The following is a 14,245-nucleotide window of genomic DNA, read 5'->3' on the forward strand; positions in this document are numbered from 1 at the left end:
TCTTTAGGTTAACACATAGCCATGTGTCCAGTGTTAGCCCCATGACTCTTCTGGGCACTGAAGTCCCTCCAGAGGCTCATCCAGGACCATCCCTTGATGTCTCTCTCTTAGGTGATTCTCCACTTTGTAAATGCCATGCCATCCTTAGTAGCATTAAGGGGGGAGAGTCCCTGCCGGGGGTGGGGTGTCCCTCCCAGCACTTGCAGAGACAAGGCTTGGGATCTCCCTAATGAGGAGGCCCTTGCGCTCCTCTGTCACACCCTTTGTCTGGGCACTTAGCTCTCTTGGAAAACCTCGCTTTGAAACCCTCAATTTTATTTAATTGCTTTGCATATATCTGTTGTGCTGTTGTAGCTTACGATCGAGTCTCTGTGTCCCTGAACAAACTAAAATACCCGTTGGTATTGTAGTTCGCTCTAACTGCTACTTAATTGCCAAGTGGGGCGTGAGTGGCGGCCCGTGGCATCAAGCCCGGTCTCTGCCGGTCCATGACACGTCCAGGAGTACCAGAGCCTTCTTTCTTTACCATCAGGTAAGCTTTGTTGGCTTGCAGCTGTACTATGCACCCGCTCGATGCAATTGCTTTGGGCAAAACAAATTCACCAATTTATACCCCAAAATGAGCCGAGATTGTTTCTCGCTATATGAATGAAACTGCGCTCTTTAACTCTGTGTCCATCCATGAGACATCAGGACTGAGTAAGGAGGTGCCTGGGGACATAGGACCCAAGCCTGTGGCCTTGCGAGCTATGTCTCCATCTCGGCCGCATATTCCAGATAGTAAGGTTGCCACTTTTAATAATGGAACTAGTGTAGTGGAAAACATGGCTTTGACTGTGTGCCCTCTCACAGACTCTTTGAAACCCGTTGTGACTGACACAATACTCCATGACTTAAATAGATCAAATTTGAGCTCGATTTCTTAAGAAAAGGCAATGCCAAATTTCTATGTACTGCCTTTCATTCCTCGCTAAAGAGTATGTTGCTTAACAGCAGATCACTTGTGAAGCACGCAACTGATGTTGCATCATACATATTAGACCAAGAGCTTGATCTTTGTGCCCTTACTGGAACTTGGCTTTTTAGTGCCGCCAGTCCTACAGTAGAACCTGCTATTCCAGAGGGTTATGCTGTACTTCCATATGATAGACAGGAGGGTAAAGGGGGTGGAGTGGCAATAATCTACAGGAACATTTTTTAGGGATGTGAAGTGAAGACTCCCTGTATACTGCTCCATATTAAAGTTAGAACTCATCCAGAAAATGCTAGCATACACCTCATTCTGATATGTAGGAATTTGTGTTTCAACTAAGTAATGTACTGTTACCACCGTTGAGGCCTAACTCTCAGGTTCTAGTAATGGTAGACATGAATCTATGATTGGGATGTAAAAGCGATTCCTCTGCTAAAAGCTTAGAGACATCCCTGAGTAATTTGGGCTTCGAACAATTGGTGACAGTACCAACTCATTCCAAGGATAACACACTGTATTGGGTGACCTCCCATGATGTTAATGTGAAGGAGGTATTGGTGTAACCCTGTCCCTGGTCGGATCATGTCTTTATTCATATGAACATATTGTACTGGCAGTAGATTAGAACGAAAGCTTTGAAAAAATGCACAAAGGTCTCCAGAAATCTGAGACGGTTACCACCATTAGCTATGGAGGAGTGGCTACTGCCTCTTGTAGCAGAAGTAGAGAGTCTGGATTCAGTGGACGATATATAGTGAAAGCCTTCCAAGACCTTACGCAGGAGGCAGTGAATGTCTTAGCACCAATTAGGACAAGGGTGGTGCCGAAAACAAAAGTGAATAGGTGGTACACAAAAGATTTACAAAAATAAATAACTGCAAAAAACAAAGGTTTTTATGCCTGGAAATCTTCAAGAGGGGAAAAGGAGAGGGCAGCTGACAATGAAGCCTCTAACGTGTTTACACGTGCTGTCATAGAGGCAAAGAGAATATAATTTCATCTAAGAATTCAAGGGGCTCAGTATGAGTCAAAAGAACTCTTCAAGATCTTGAAAGAACTGGAAAGTCCATGCACGGGGGAACAGGATGGAGCGATAAAAAACACAGAATGGTGTGCATCCATTCAAGCGGCTATGTTGAGTAAGCTTGATAGGATTTAACAACATATTGGTGTCAAAAGGAGCGAGGTAGATTGTGCAGAGATGGCAGTAAGAAACCATATTCAGCATGCTTCGGACTCACAATTTGTGTGCCATTCAGTCTCGGAGGCTGAACTATCTGGCATTATTGAAAGTTTGAAACCTACCAACTGCAAAGGGGACTTATGCCCAGCAGCGACCATCAAAGCTTGTACTCCTCTGCTGCTCGGAACCTTGAATACATTTGTCAATGCGCCCTCTGCATAAAACCATGTGTCCGATAAGACTAAAAGCGCCTGGATTACCCCATTATAAAAAGTCAGGTCTCTGTCCCCTCGATCCAGTAAACTACAGGCCTATCTCCGACACACATGTTTTATTAAAATGTTTAGATAGAGTGGCATATTTGTAGATTTTAGAGCTTTTTAACATTCATAATTTTTTTACATAAAAGACAATCTGGTTTTAGAAAGGGGCATGGAACGAAAACAGCATTGTTGGATCTAAAGTCTTGCCTTTTAAATGTCATGCATAATAGGCAAATGGCTCTCCTTATGCTCAGCGGTGTAGCCAGGATTGTGTAACAAGCGGGCTTGGAGCTAGTGTAGTAGGGCCCATCCTAAGGGGAACCTGCAGCGGGACGTGCATTGGTTCTAAATGCGCAGGAGCGACAAAGCATAGATAGGGAAACCAAACAATTCAAGAGGGATTCATTAGTACAGCCAAGTCACCAACCGTGCACAGAAGTTTCCAATGCATTTTCATAGTGTAGTACCTTCCCCCTACACCAACCTCTCCTTCAAATAATAACACTCAATTTGGCTTTGTTGTACCATAAATGCCGGATAAACATGCAATGTCCTGTTAAAAATTGTTCATGGTCCAATGACTCTCCCCCGGCCCCAGCCTCTCATACACAGACACCCAGACAGACACACATAGACACACACATACAAAAACACACATATACACACAGACACATACAGTCACACAAACACATGCACATTTATACACATTGATCCACCAGTCACATACCCATACAGTTTCTCTGTCATTCACACAAGCACCCAGAACATTCATACTATATTCTCATTCACACCCGTTCTCGCACCGATGCACACCATTCGCACTGCATTAATTAATATGAATGCATTTACAGACACCCGCTCGCATACCTACTTATGTACACACACACACACGTGCACTTACACACAACCTCGCAAGCATGCACACATACATTCATACTTACATACAATCCTCGCACACACGCACATACACAAACAAAAACCGTTTTTTCCCCATTACCTGTTTCCGTCCAGACTCGCCACGCCGCTGCCTCCTCAGCTGCTCTGTAGTCCTCCGGCTCCTGCACAGACAGAAAGCAGGAAGCAGAGATAGCTTCCTAGCATGCACGCAGCAGGGTCCATTCTCTGACTCATCTGTGTAATGCTCTGATTTTGCAGAGAGTAAACCCTGCTCCTCAGGCTGCACAGTGGCAGTTGTAAACATTTACAGATTTTGGGTGGGCCTTGCCCCTCAGGCCCTACCCTGTCTACGCCTCTGCTTATGCTACTAGATCTGTCTGCTGCCTTCGACCTGGTGGATCATACGTTGTTGGTCACCAGGTTGAGGGAAGTGGCAGATTTTTCAGATGCAGCTGCTATGCCGGTTGAATAATTTTTAACAAATAGATTTTGTAGAGTTTGTAGTGAGACAGCAGAGGCAGCACCGAAGGTGTTGCAGTTTGGTGTTCCTCAGGGAGCCTGCCTATCTCCATGCCTCTATGGTATTTTTTTCGGTTCCACTGTTTGACCGGTTGGAGAAGAAGGATTTTGGTTTTACAAACTACGCTGATGACACTCAGTGTGTCATCACTCTCTCTGGAGATCATGAGCAAGATACTAAGAGGATAAATTAAGTTTATGATATTATACATGCCTGGATGTTGGAAAACCGTCTTGCTTTGAACAAGGAAATGACCGAATTGATGGTGGTAGGAACCTCCCAAAAAATCATAAAGCTAAATATAGAATGTTTTGGGTGGCTGGATCTGACTAAGGAACTAAAAAGAAAGCAAAAACTCTTGGGATTATTCTGGACCAAAAAATTAAAAGTATGAATGCACAAGTGAGTAGCTTAGTTTCTACATCAGCATACTATATTAAGCTGTCAGCACAAATTCATCCTTATATCTCTAAAGAAACCTGTGAACTAATAGCAAGAGCTATAGTGGGATCCAAAATAGAATACTGTGGCAGTTTGCCAGTGGGCATCAAGAAGACAGATTGTGGTACAATGCAGGTGATCCAAAACAGTGTAATTATAGTGATCACTGGGTTTGGTCAGAGAGATCATGTTACCAAAGCCTGGAGAGAATTACGCTGGTTGCCAGCGAGGCAAGAATTGAGTTCTGTCCCCTTGTTATTGTGCACAAATGCCTAGCGGGCTCCAGTCAAGCCTATTTGAGTGAGGCTTTGCGGACTAAAGTGAATGTTAGGACTTCTAGATCCAACAGCACACATCAACTGATGGAACCTGGATGCTCTCTCTCTCAAGTTGCTAAGAGGGCTTTCTTTGCCGCAGACCCCAAGGCATGCAATGTAATTCCTCCAGATCTCAGAGAAGAAACGAATGTTGGAACCTTTAAGAAGAAACTAAAGATGTTTCTTTTTAGATAGTGCTGGCTGTTTGGCAAGTTGTTGTTCAATTTGTATCCTTTTTATCCTCATCTTTTGGTGGTGTCTGTCATGCGCCCATAAGCATCCGGGTCACTAGGTGCACAATACACATAACTAAAGTAAAGTAAAGGAAAGTGGAAAGTGGGGGTAAGGGTGTTGTCACTTACTTGCTCTTGGTGATAGATTTCACTGAGATTAAAGGTTCTGACCAGTTCCATGCAGGAGAGGTTCCATGAGTCCGCTTGGTTTGCCACAAATGGTAGTGCCAAGTGTTTCAAAAAGTGCTTGTCATAAATTAGCACTGCTGTCAGCGGTATGATGAGCTATGCTGATGTATTGGTTGCTAGACAGATTGACTGGATAATTTCTAGTCTAAACACAACATAACTGTTATTCTAAACACAACAAGAGTATAGTTGGAATGTTAGGGAAAAAAAGGGTCAATCTAGCTTTGTTAAGGGATCCGCAGTATAATTAGCTATACCAATTAAATAGTGTTGTGCAGGCTCAATGATTCTATGTAACTTAGTGCCAGGTGTTCAGGGGCAGATATTACAATGTCAATAATTGTGGTGGCCATACAGAAACTAATGAGTCTAAAAAGACTATGGGCCTCATTATAAGTATTGCGGAATGGGTGAACGGGTGCCGCTAATGGTGGCAGACCCGTTAAACCCATTCCGCAATATTACGAGGTTCCCTCCCTGGTCCCGCGAGTGGGCCAGCGAGCTAACAACGGGCCGGTCATAATCGGCCCGTTGTTAGCTCCCGCACCCATTCCGATTGATCCCTATGGGGGCTGAAATGGGAATGGGGAAGGTCTGGGCCTCCAAACTCGGAATGGCCCGGTAATTCCCCATTCAGGGAACCCATAGCCAGACACGGTTTTGGAGGCAGCCACGCCCTTTTTAAGGGCGTGGCTGCCTCCAAAGTCGTAATGAGACCCTATGTGTAAAGTATACATGCAAACAACACAGCAAGCCAGACCAGTGTGTGTGCCAGATGTGGGCTGCAGTGTACATAGCCATATGCATGTGTGGCTATCATATTGGATTATTCTAGCTGAGTGCTAAGATATTAAGGCATAGATATCAGGATCCAGATGTACTTGTACAGATGCAGACAGAGAGTAGATTCAGACAAGTTATGTGTTAGGAATGCAGGGGAAACATTGAGGGAGATTCACCTAATCTGTATGATGAGTTTTCTATGCCCAAATGGTGGTGTCACAATGGCAGGACTGGAGACCAAGGTCAACAGGCTAACAGGTGTTGGGATGCGTGATGGGATGCATGTGCAGTGTCCCAGCCAGGCAAAAAGGTTTAGGCTGAGAAAACCCTATTAGTAAGTGCCACATTGGGAGCAGTTTGAGTTTTGTGTGGCAGAAGGTGCACGTATCACTTGTATTTAGTTTTGACACATAATAGATACATAATATACCAACAAAGAATGAGCAACAAATGTATTAATGTTATGGTTGTAGAGTCTATAGCTAGGGCAGTGTGTTCTAGGCCCTGTGTTTAGAAATAGTACATGACGTTATGTCGTGCGTAAGGTGCGAGAAGGGAGCTGAAATAGGTGGAAGGTATTGTGGTCAAATTGAGGTCAGCGGGCCAACATGGCAAGAGCACAGACATATTAGATTTTAAGGCCTAGTACACGATAATTAGAATTAAGTCCCTGATGTGGAGCTGCAGTTCTGTTTAGCTCAGTCCCAAGACAAATCCCCTTTCCATCTCTCAAGAGAGAAGCCTAGGTCAGATAAACGCTAATTGTAGATAAACGCTAATTGTATCCATCTGCAGAGCTCGCTTGCAGTGGGAATGGAATGTTAGATGTGAGCAGGCCAGGTAGGGATTCGCCCTTTGAAGGACAAATTAATGAGAACAGGACAAAAGGTTTTGGAATCCCAACAGGCCAGGCAAAGATGTAGAGCCCTACTGCCCTCGCCCAAGAAGCAGTCATCCCATTTGAACTACAAGTAGACGTATAACCAAGGCAAATAAATCCATGAAATTGAAGCCCAAGAGTGGTGCCCTGTTCACATCATTACTGGGTACGTGGGGTCTGAAGGAGATCAGGGGGAAGCTGTGTCTGGAACGTACCATGATCTCGGATAGGAGGAGCAGCAGTGATGCCAGTAAAGTTAGTCTAAGGTCGGAGGGGTAGCTTGTGTGTATCACAGTGTCTGGTATAATGAGAAGGCCCATTGTTTTTTTCAAAGCAGAGCTGGCCTCGCCATTCTTACTTTGAACATGCCTGGGTTGAAGGGGTGCACATCACGTGACGGTTGGGCTGTATTAGTGTATCGATATACCCGTTAGCCAATCATGGACTAGGATTCAATAGTGACTATGTAGTGGGCCATTTGCATACAGCAATGGGCTTAAATACGGTGGGGCAAATTAGTCAAAAGATTATAGGGGGATATTAGCATGTCATATAGGTGGTAGACAAAGAGGGAGGTGGGATGACTTTGTAACCTATGTATAAAAATGTGCGGTTTGCCACTATATAATCTGTAACTTTTTGGGGCGTGATGAGCTCTGTATCAGTTTGGTTCTGTGGTACCATCTGAGACTTTTGCATGTAATAAACATTGTTTTCCCTTGCAAAGTGGTGCACTGGTTATTTGGCGCTCTTAGATTATTTTTATCGTACAGGTTTTGGGCCATGTTCTACAAAATTGTTCAACCCGATGTGATCTCAGACTCTCCTTGTGGTCTGGTGTGTCCCAGCCACATATCCCAGGTTCTGGCGCATGTCTGAAGTGACAAGCCCCCATGCACAACTTAACGAGGTTTGCAGGTGCCGTGTTGCCAGAAGGCCTGCCTGCTCCTTGGACCAGGGTGCTGCACCCAATTGTGCAGGTGAATTAATGGGGACTCCACATCAGAGACGCTCTGGAGAATGGATAGATGTAAGTGCATCTTTGTGGGAGAAAACAACAAGATGAGAGTGTGTGCGGAGTAAGGTGACAGTGAGCGTTTGGAGTATAAAAGACTATGTGGCAATATATACTGTTTGTTTTATATATAGAGGTGGCCAGAGGAAAGGTGACGTCACAGTGGTATAGTGTGAGAAAAAGAAAAGAGAGAGGAAACGGGATCTCCTCCATTATGGGGGAAAGGCAGCGCTACAAGTAGAGTAGAGGTCCAATATATGAAGGACCTGGGATCCCTTCACTTGGCAAAAGGGAGTGTAAGGAGGGGAAATTCCCTCATCCCGAGGCATGGGGACAGAGGGAGGATCCAAACCATTATGTAAATAAGTGTGGTTTTGTTGTCAGCGTCCATTATATGGTGCTCCTGGGATCCATTCACCCAGCATAATGGGGCATAAGGAAGTAAATCCCCTCGTCTCAAAGAGGAGGCTGGTCTAAACTAATGGTTTTCAAACTTTTTTGGCCTGATCCCTCCACCCCCAAGCAAAATGTGGGCAGGCTGGGCCTCCCCAAAAATGCCAAATGGGCAGTAAGCCCAAATGGCTATGAACTATTGCGCACCATCACCGCACCTGTGAGAAACCCAAAGGTGTCTCACTTACTAGTCACCGGGGATATGTCCAGGAAATTACCATCGCTATTGGATCCAGTTCCTGGGGTGGACCAGTGGGGGAGGATCACCTGGGCGAGGAGTCTGCAGGGAATGGAAGTGGGACGGTTTCAGACGCGGTATACTCTTCCCTCTAACACATTTTCCCATCCTACCCAGTAGGGTATTTTTAAAAGCTCTACTCCCCCTTCCCACACAAACACTTTTTTTACATGTTAACAGGCAACGGACTAACACCAGAGCCATTTATCTGATATGTCCCAACACACGGGTCAGGCACAGTCAGGCAATTGACAATAACACGCACACCTGACGGACCTTTACCTTCCCTACAGGGATAAAAGGTGGAGCACAAAAGCACACTTCGAGCAAGGCCGAATGCACTAGGAGACAACAACACCAAACCGGCAGTTTAAAAGGAGAAGAAAGGCGGTGAGATCTGGAAGGATGACACAGGGGGAATTGTCCATACCCTTTTCAACTCAAATATGCAAAGCCGCCAAAATGGAAAGCATAAGACGGGAGTTGCAGCTGGCGTGCGGAACAGTAGATATCAATGGTACACGGGCGCTTTGATAACGCAGGCCCAAAGGCAAGCTGGCTACCTTGGAACTATCCTTGACTTCAGAGATCAGAGAAGTCAACGGGTTCAGCACAGCCGGTGAGCCAAACGAAGCTGATAGAGCACCAAACTGTGTTGAGCCCAAGGTTACAAAAAGCAACATTTTGAACATAAGGAATCCAAAAGAGAAAGAACTTGTGTATGTGTTTGAACTTTAAAGAAGGCCTGGTTGAGGTCCAGCTGCAGAGTCATCCTGCGCACGTGGGCGCTTATCCGAAAGACTCTGACCGGGACCTGTTCTTTGGAACTACAAGAACCATAAGGCCCTAAGAAAGGGTGGCGGGAGGCGTCAGAGTGGCCCTACAAGGGTTACGTCAAATCCCTTGTACAATCGAAAGTCTCTGACCGGTTGCCAGAGGAAAGCTAGAGGAAGGGAACCCCACTTTCTGATTAGATTGTGAACTTTAGAATAAGGCAAGTGTGAACCCCACAGAGGGAGATTCTAGGAGCAAAAGGCAATCCCCCAAGGTGCAAGACCACCGAGAGAACTTTTGTTTGTATGTTATTTGCGAATCAAGAATAATACACCTTTGAACATTGTGTCGACAAGAGTGAACCTGGTCGAGGGTTGTCCGCAGTGGGGAATTGTTTAAAAGGACATTTAAATATCACAAGCAATACTTGGAAGGCCGTAGTGAACCCGACAGAGGGGGGCCCAAGTTACAAGAGGGACCCGAGTCCGACAGAGGGAGAAGCAAGGGGTGAAGAGTAATCACACAAAGTACAAGAGTACCAAAGGAACCTTTTGTTTGTCTGTTTGTTATTTTGAATCAGGAAGCCTTTTCTGGTAAGAGACTTTTTCATGAAAGAGACTTAGGGCCTCATTACACGGAGTGCAGTAAAGCATGGTGCTATTAGCACCATGGTTTCCGCCGGTACCATACTGGTACCACCATGGAGGAAAGGGGAATTTCCACCCCATTCCAAGATTGGCGGGGCGGCAATTCCCCCCTTCTCCATGGCCCTTCCCCATTCCCATTTCTGCGCCATGGGACATAATGGGAATGGGGAAGGCGGTAATTACGGTACTGCAAAATGCGGTACCGTAATTAGCACCATGGTCCCTTTGCGGGTCCCAACTTTAACGGCTGGTCTACACCAGCTGTTAAGGTCGGGTCACGCAAAGGGACCTCGTAGTAAGGCGGTAAGGGTTTACCGGTACCGGTGCACTTACCGGTACCGGTAAACCCTTACCGCCTACCGTGTAATGAGGCCCTTAGCCTCTGAAGGTTTTGATAGTATAGAACTGGAACTGTGAACTTCATGCCGACGGGGTCAAGGAGTGTGCTGTGCTCGAGAGTGTCGCTTTGTCTGGTGCTTCAAACGTGGGGAAGGGAGACCCAGCCATACCACCTTGACTTATCATTTTGAGAACACTTCTTTCTTTTCTGGTGAACGTTATCCCACACTCCTTTTGTAATTTAGTGGTAAGGATTGGCAATAGGTTTTTTAGCGTAGGCCCTTTTTAGACGCCACTACGACTGCCTTATTATCATTTGATGGTCGTAGCTTGCTCACATCTTAGATTTAGGTTTAGATTATGTGATTATCTCACCCACTATATAGTTTAATAAACACCCTTGAACTGTGATCACTTGTGTCTGTCTTTACTGTTGCCACCAAGAGTTCCTTACACACCACACTCCCAGTATAATCACTTGGCTCCCCCCACCCACCACAGTCCCTAGGCTCTCCCCACCCTGCTCCCACAGAAGTCCTTGGCCTCTCCCCACCCTGCTGCCACCACTATCCCATGCCTCACCCCACCCTGCTCCCAGCACAGTCCCTGGGCTCCCCCACACCACTCCCAACACAGTCCCAGTGCTCCCCCTGCCCTGCTCCTCCCCCCCACTCCCTGCATATTCCCTGGGCTCCAATACCCCACCCCCTGCATAATCCTTATTTTGTATGCACATTTGAACTGCGGCCACGCCACATGCATTTCCTAATTATCACACAGATTGCATTTTTTTTTAATTCTAATGCAGTGTAGGCGCAGACACCACATGCAGCGATATTTTGTTTTACCCCATGTAGTATTTTTGGGGGGGTTGAATCTTTGGATTTGTTTCACAACCATACCAGCAGCAAACTTGCAACGTGTGATGGACCCTAGAAATATTGCCTGCAGTAATACTAATATCAGATGTGGTATTCAAAAAATACCCCACACCTCCCAATGAAGCCCTTTATCTCCTTTTGGATATGTTATGTTCAGAAATAGGAGCCACAGGCAGTAGGCATAGGCCAGCGTTCCTGAACAAGGTCTGGAGCTCTGGTCTCCAAGATTGAATGAACTGACGTTGAATTCACTATCAAAGCCAAAAAACAGGAATTACATTGCTATCGAAAAGTTCCATGGAGGAGGTTCCTGGCTGGAGGAAGAGGCACTCTTAACCTTTTTTTGATCAGCATGGGCGAATGTCATATACAGTCCCGGTCCGCTCTGAGGGCAGTGACAGGCCAACTATTCTAGTAAAACCTAAGGGCAATGAGAGGCAGCTGATGGCTCCCGTTGCCCTTAGAGATTACTAGACTATTAGAATATTATTGAAAAGGATGGTAGTGGTAATTCAGGCAGGAGAAGTGTTATCAATCCCCCTATTACATGCATGAGGAACTGGGCCCCAAGGAGATCCCCTGCACCAGAAAACGGAAGAATCCAGCCATGTTACAAAGGTTTTACTGTGTTTATTCAAAAATCAACAACAGGGATTGAGATAGGAAGAATGCAGCATTCGCCAACCTCGCTCCTCATTCTTGAGCCTGTCGTCCAGTTTTGATGGTTCCTGATGTCACAAAATGAGGATACACCCTAAAAACATTGTGGGATTCAGGATTGGTTAGTAAGGTAGACTATATACACATAATATAGGGGGTTAGTTCAGTAATTGGATAAAACGTATCTGGTGGCTCCTCTTAAGACCACCTCTAAATGTTGCAACTAAAGACATTTCAGGTTAGTGTGCTCTGATTGGATAGTGCAACAAAGTGTGAGCTTAACGTGGAAGGTGGATAGGGATTGGTCACAGAGGGTCTTCTCAGCCTTCAAGCTTTGGAAAGTTACCAGCCGAGTGCAACTATTCAAGGTGGTGAGAACGACCCAGAAAGCTGCGGCATGTTCTCAATAAGTTACCATTGCCAATCTACTACACCTTGAGACAGAACAATCAGCTTTGAACCTGGTATTACTTTCGTATTATCCTGCCATTGGTTGAATGGGAACAGCTACATTAGCCTGGCTCGAATGAATAGGTTCTGTCTCCCAGGTTCAGATAATTTTTGTAGGGACCACAAAATTGATTTCTCCTGCTTGCATTTATGAGGATTTTCAGCTTGTATTCTCGCAGGTGCCCTATCCCTTCTGTTAACTTGAAACTTTCCATCTCTCTGTGTCCATGGCGAGGCTGTGCACCATGGCTGCGCTGGAAGCCTGGTCTGCACGTCTCAGCCAGTCAGCCTGTCCGCTCCTATCTGTATTCTCGAGTCCCCTCAGCTTCTTCCATTCACTTGAATGTAATAGTGGCTTCCATATTGATTTACATGACTGTCTGTTAGTTGCGATGAAGTGGAGGAAAAGCCCAGGAGCTAGGTACACCTTTAGTTTCTCAGCTGCTGGGACGAGGGTGGGATAGGTGCAACAAGGGCCACGTTGTGGTCTCCCTCTTCAAGTGGACTGGGCAAGGTTTTGAGAAAGGACATAGCACAATAGGGAAGTGATCTTACGACCATTATCAAAAGACCTTGACACAGCCTTAAAAGGAAGAATTTCATTCTCAGGATGATATTTTTTTCCGGACGATATTATGAACAGGTAATGAATTTGACTATGCTTTTCCAGGTGCGTCATTTTGTTAGCTATTTGTGGGCTGGTGTGAGTGAGCAAGTTGTGCGTGCATAGAAGGGGATAAGAGAGTAGAAGAGATAGTATTAGAGAGCATCTTGCTAGCTGGGAGAGTGTACAAGCCACCAGTGTCATGCTTTCATGCTTTCAGACTCACCCAATCACGACCGAGTGATATGCAGGCGGCAGAGAGAAACATGGACCCCTCCCGCGATCACTTCTGCTCGATCGTTAGTGGGACGCTACACTCTGAGGCATCCCTGGCGTCGATTTCCACGCCTGCAGTGGGGATTGCCTTGGAGATTGCAAGCGCGGAGATCACCACTCCATACTGCGGTCCCCCGCTCGACGCGATTCGTCACGAAGAAGGGGTCATGTGACATGGCTTCCAGGAAACAGGCATCAAATGAACCACTGGATCATGTGACCAAGTGAAAGATCACGTGACCAGGAAAATGGATCATGTGACCAAGTGAAAGATCACGTGACCAGGAAAATGGATCATGTGACCAAGTGAAAGATCATGTGACCAGGAAACCGTCCCCGATTGGCCAACAAATCAGGAAGACTGCAATAAAAGGGGCTTGGCCTTTGCACACATTGCTTCTCAGCTGATCTCTCTGCGTTTAGCGATTTCCTGTGTTTTGAACTTCATGCTTATCGAATTTCTTGGATTTTGGACGTTTTTCTTCTGGATTACCCTCAAATTTTGGCGCTTGGATTTCTTCTGACCTGTATTACTGGATTATCTGAACTTTGAACTGTTTTCCTGGATTGTTTGTGGATTGACCTTTGGATTTGGCGCTTGATAAACCTTCAGTTACCTCTTGGAAATTTGGATTATCTGAACTTTGAACTGTTTTCCTGGATTGTTTGTGGATTGACCTTTGGATTTGGCGCTTGATAAACCTTCAGTTACCTCTTGGAATTTTGGATTATCTGAACTTTGAACTGTTTTCCTGGATTGTTTGTGGATTGACCTTTGGATTTGGCGCTTGATTAACCTTCAGTTACCTCTTGGAACTTTGTCAAGAACTGTGCACCTACAATCAAGCCCTCTCCTCTCCCTTTAGATCCCGTGGTCCCGTTATCCCCTCTGCACTACTCATCTGACCCTTGGGGAAAACTCACTTAGATTCAAGTCACTCATCATTTACCTCCAGGGTAGGTCTTTCTTAATATTTGCTTATGCTTGTTGTGAATACCGTGTAGCCATTAGCTAACCTGGTATTTTTTTTGCAGCCACCCGGGACCTGGAGTTTCCTGTTTTCCCCACCTGTGGCTCCAATAACCGGTCAGCGAGTACTTTGCCCCTCTCTGACTGGTGCTTGGGGACGGAGGTATACTAATCCACGTGGCCCTCAGGATTTGACAACCAGCTTCATGCCCCACTTGTTTGACAATCCTGGCTACACCTGTGGATTTCGGCCTCTTAT

The sequence above is a fragment of the Ambystoma mexicanum genome, chromosome 1p (assembly GCF_040938575.1).
Source record: "Ambystoma mexicanum isolate Mex_15411 chromosome 1p, UKY_AmexF1_1, whole genome shotgun sequence".
NCBI lineage: Eukaryota > Metazoa > Chordata > Amphibia > Caudata > Ambystomatidae > Ambystoma > Ambystoma mexicanum.